Here is a 4877-nt window from a genome sequence, read left to right on the forward strand (position 1 = left end):
AAAAGGGAGACCCAGTTGCAAAAGTAATGCTTGTATACTTAAGATACAGAAATATTAATTGGATGGGAATATGGGGATAGATTTTGAGCTAAATGTGGAAAGAGACTGATGAGATAAGCAGAACCAAAAATATGAGAAATAAGTGAGACTTTGCAAAGGGGCAAAATAAATGAAAGTGATGTTATTTTAAGTTACAATTGGATTTTCATGATGTTTTCTATAAAGGCATTGCTCCTCTTAACTGATATAAGAATAGATGAGTGTATATGCTAAGAATTATACATAAGAAATTCATACATATTTCTATAAATACCGTAAACAGGAAACCTCCAGTCTAGTCCTTTTTCTTGCTCACTTTGTCTATGGGAATTATGCATTAACCCACATCCATCCTTGTACTTGTTTTCCAGTATGCATAAACAATAACTTGTGGATGATCAGCTTGTATATCCAGGAGAACAATTTCAGCAATGAAAAAAATAGGTGATCAATGTTTCACTCATCATCATCATGAAGCATAAATATGACTATACTATAATTTATTTGAAATATATGTTGTTTTGTAACTTACTGTTATATAGCAGGATGGTTCTATAAACCATAAAATAAAATTTGGAAAACGTCTATATCACAGATTATTCTATGAGCAGAAAATTTTTTAGTTTTTAACAAGGACACAATGGCTTCCGTCCACTGTCATAAAACATCAGAATAGTTCAATAGTCAAAAAAAAATCAGTGTATATCTGTTTGCCTTCAATCGTGTAGCCTCACTCCCACACAAAGTACCAAAGCTGTTATTTAAAATCCAGACATTTGTGTCATCTGAAGATTCTCATGAAAATGGTTTATTAGCGAACATCACTTTTCCAGACACCCTTTTGTAAATTGTGATGTGCATAAATAGTAATATTTATGTCTTTATCAGGACTGATTATGAATAAAATTCTTACTGTCTTTGACATTTTTATGGTGGACTACATTCTATAATGTTCTAAGTTATGGGTATACCATAGTTTATTTATAATTAATATACCAAAGAAACTTTTCTAATGTATATACCTAGAAATTATGAAAAAAAAACTGACAAATGTTGCCATGCATTTTGTGTGTGTGTGTCTGTTTATCTGTTAGTATACATAGACATTCAAGTGAAATTGGACTATTGTTGAATTGTATAGATAACTAACTATAAAACAAGCTGTTAACATCTATTTAAAATGGCTGCAAAAGTTTATAACATCACCAATTAAGAAGGAATTTTCTCATTGCTCATTGTTCTGAAAACATCTTGCTAATGTTGGACTTTGGATGTTAACTGTTTAAAAAGTTCCATTATCTGAATGATGAGTTTGCATTTTTCTAACAATGACTAATATTTATATTATTTCATATATCATTTCAATCACATATATTCTTTAGTAAGGTTTTAGTTTAGTCTCTTGGATAGTTTTTCAGGGTTTTATGTCCTTCTCCTCTATGCAATATTGTTTGGGAATATTATTTTAAGGTGTGTTACTTTTGTTTGTATTACATTTAACTCTGTGAACCTGTGTTACTGTGCCTATCTAAAACACCTGATGGTCTAACAAAGAGCTGAATGGCCAATGAATGGCAAGGCAGGAGAAAGGATAGGCTGACAGGCAGAGAGAAAATATAAAAGGAGAAATCTGGGAGGAAGAAGGAGCTGGAGAAGGAGGATATCAGAGGCCAGCCACCCAGCTACACAACCAGCTACAGATTAAGAGTAAGAGTAAGATATACAGAAGTAAGAGAATGGTAAATTCCAAAGACGAAAGACAGATTCAACAATTTAAAGTTAAGGAAAACTGTCTAGCAACAAGCCAAGCTAAGATTGGGCATCTATAAGTAAGAATAAGCCTCCTTAAATGTCTTTCGGCCATTTGAGTTTCCTCTGTTGAGAATTCTCTGTTTAGTTCTATAGCCCATTTAAGAATTGCTCATCATCCCTAATCATCAGGGAAATGCAAATCAAAACAACTCTGAGATACCACCTTACGCCTGTCAGAATGGCTAAGATCAAAAACACTGAAGACACCTTATGCTGGAGAGGATGTGGAGCTAGGGGAACTCTCCTCCACTGCTGGTGGGAATGCAAGCTTGTACAACCACTTTGGAAATCAATATGGCGCTTTCTTAGAAAATTGGGAATCAATCTCCCCCAAGATCCAGCTATACCACTCTTGGGCATATACCCAAGAAATGCTCAACCACACCATAAGAGCACTTGTTCAGCTATGTTCATATCAGCATTGTTTGTAATAGCCAGAACATGGAAACAACCCAGATGCCCTTCAACTGAAGAATGGATAAACAAAATGTGGTACATATACACAATGGAATACTACTCAGCAGAAAAAAACAATGGCATCATGAGGTTTGCAGACAAATGGATGGATCTAGAAAAAATCATCCTGAGTGAGGTAACCCAGACTCAGAAAGACAAACATGGTATGTACTCACTCATAGCAGGATACTAGACATGAAACAAGGATGAATTGTCTGCTACTCACATCACCAGGGAGGCTACCCGGAAAACAGGACCCCAAGAAAGACACAGGGATCGCCCAATGACAGAGAAATGGAATGAGATCTACATGAACAGCCTGGACATGAGTGGGGGTAATGAAAGGCGAGGGTCGAGGGAAAGAGAGCTTGGGGGAGCGGGAGATCCCAGCTGGATCAACAACAGAGAGGGAGAACAAGGAATAGGAGACCATGGTAAATGAAGACCACATGAGAACAGGAAGAAGCAAAGTGCTAGAGAGGCCCACAGAAATCCACAAAGATACCCACACAACAGACTGCCGGCAATGGTCGAGAGACAGCCCGAACTGACCTACTCTGGTGATGGGATGGCCAAACACCCTAATTGTTGTGCTAGAAACCTCATCCAACTACTGAGGGATCTGGATGCAGAGATCCATGACTAGGCCCTGGGTGGAGCTCTGGGAGTCCAATTGACGAGAATGAGGAGGGTTTATATGAGCGAGAATTGTTGAGACCAAGGTTGGATAAAGCACAGGGACAAATAGCCAAATGAATGGAAACACATGAACTATGAACCAATGGCTGAGGGGTCCCCACTGGATCAGGCCCTCCGAATGAGTGAGACAGTTGATTGGCTTGATCTGTTTGGGAGGCATCCAGGCAGTGGGACCAGATCTTGTGCTCATTGCATGAGTTGGCTGTTTGAAACCCGGGGCCTATGCAGGATTGTTTGGCTCGGCCTGGGAGGAGGGGACTAGACCTACCTGGACTGAGTCTACCAGGTTGACCTCAGTCTGTGGGGAAGGCTTTGCCCTGGAGGAGATGGGAATGGGGGGGGGCGTTGGGGGGAAGGTGAGGGGGACGGGAGGGGGGAGAACAAGGGAATCCGTGACCGATATGTAGAACTAAATTGTATTGCAAAATAAATTAAAATAAATTAAAAAAAAAAAAAAGAAATGATAAAAAAAAAAAAAGAATAAGCCTCCATGTGTGCATTTATTTGAGAGGTAGGTGGCAGGTCCCCCAAAAGATCAAAGAACAAAGAACAAAGAGCAAAATCAACCAACAACATATTATATTTATGTCTTGAATATTTGGTCTTAATTAACTTGTAAACATAGCCACTTAGTGTGTTAGTTTTTTGTTTGTTTGAGTTTTGTGATGGATCTTTATTTAAAATGCTGATTTACCAAGGTAGAAATTTCCAGTGACTTGGAGAGCGAAGACATTCATAGGCTTTACAATCTTTTGCTAAGTGCTGCCTTTGTGGGGGCCATGGCTGTCTTTGATGCCTCCTTAGCCTTTCTGCTTCCTTGAGAGTGCTCATAGCTTGCTTTCACTGAACATTCTTAGTTTTCGGTTCCTGATTCCTCTTGGTCATCACAGCAATAAGAGAAGCAAAGGTGATGGCCCGCTCGAATTGGACTGCATGGCGGGTTCTTTTCTTTTGAATTTCTTCTAACCATTCTTTTATTTATTTTTCCTGTAGGGGATAGTGCAGTTTATCTGCTGAGCATGGACTTTTGAAAGGAATGGGAGCTCGTATTTTGCATGAAGAAATTGGAAAACATTCCTGTGGGTCCTTGGCATAGCCAAGCCCCAGTCCAGGTGGATTTTGTACCAGCTAAAATTGCATACCTCAACCTTCACAGTAAAGGATGTTGCCTTCTCTATAAGGCTACTGGCCAGAGGAAACATGGTGAGGAGATAGAAAGGATCATTCAAAAACACCATACTCATAATAGTTTCTTTCACAGAAGAGAAAACTTAGTTTTAGTAAATCAAAGTACACAATATTGTATTTGAAAATATATTTGCACAATACTCAGACTGGATGTGGCAAGGGAAAATCAGTTTTTGTTAGTTGTGTATACCACTACAGGCAGACCACATGCCAGAGCAGGCCCCAACACCCAAGACGTGAGCAACACAGTAGAGTCCCTGGGGAACACTTTAGGGAAGGAGGAGGAAGAGGAGGAAGAGGAAGGAGAGAAGGAGGAGGAAGGGCAGGAGGAGGAGGCTGGGGAGAAGGCAGAAATCTTAAAGTTGCAAGACAATGTCTGGGAGGGTGGACATGATCAATGTTGCAGGAGTTGGGAAAAGGTAATATGATTAAAATACATTTGAAAAATTCCAAAATAGTTATTAAAATATGTTTTTACCATTTTTTATTTAAGAAATTGTTCCACTCATTCTACATATCAACCACAGATCCCTCTCCCATCCCTCCTTCCACTGCCCCAACTTCTACCTCCCTACCCACTCTCCATCCCCTCCCATGGGGAGTCGTTAATGCCTGGTACATTTAGTTAAGGCAGGACCAAACCCCTCCCATGTGGTGATATTTTATTTGTGCTGAAATGTACT

The 4877-nt window shown here is 39.3% G+C and overlaps 1 pseudogene; it reads right to left on the reverse strand.

Moving 5' to 3' along the window:
- Positions 1-3683: 3683 nt before the first annotated feature.
- On the reverse strand, positions 3684-4244 carry LOC128107838 (60S ribosomal protein L24-like; annotated as a pseudogene).
- Between the last annotated feature and the right edge of the window lie 633 nt (positions 4245-4877).

This window comes from Peromyscus californicus, unplaced genomic scaffold, assembly GCF_007827085.1.
Source record: "Peromyscus californicus insignis strain IS unplaced genomic scaffold, ASM782708v3 Scaffold_12__1_contigs__length_115047231, whole genome shotgun sequence".
NCBI classification, from domain to species: Eukaryota; Metazoa; Chordata; class Mammalia; order Rodentia; family Cricetidae; genus Peromyscus; species Peromyscus californicus.